Here is a 439-nt window from a genome sequence, read left to right on the forward strand (position 1 = left end):
GGTTCTGTTAGCTCATATTTCCATCTCACAAATAGCTACCCTTGCAGTTTTACCTTTGTAGCAAATACCTACAGAGAAACTAGCAAATCGTTTATAGTTCTAACAAATCTTTTATGTTACTCACGTGCAAACTGTCCATTTCATGCATTTACTGAAGAATACAGACATGATCTACCAGAACAGACGGGGACAATAATTTTAGTTAGCTTTTTTTTAAAAAAAAAAAAAATCTCAAAGCTAAGGATCAGTTTTGCATCAATCTGCCAGAAGAGCTGGAGACTCGCATCAGAGTTCCAGCAGCACAAGCTGATCCAACCAGCTCCAGAGGAGAGAGATTTTTCAGAGATTCTGAAGGTGACTGCTTGTAAAGGAGTTAGCAATGACTTTGACGTTTGTAGACTCCAAAGACTGAAACTGAAAACTTTAAACTGTTGGATTT

Source organism: Meleagris gallopavo, chromosome 13 (assembly GCF_000146605.3).
Source record: "Meleagris gallopavo isolate NT-WF06-2002-E0010 breed Aviagen turkey brand Nicholas breeding stock chromosome 13, Turkey_5.1, whole genome shotgun sequence".
Taxonomy (NCBI): Eukaryota; Metazoa; Chordata; class Aves; order Galliformes; family Phasianidae; genus Meleagris; species Meleagris gallopavo.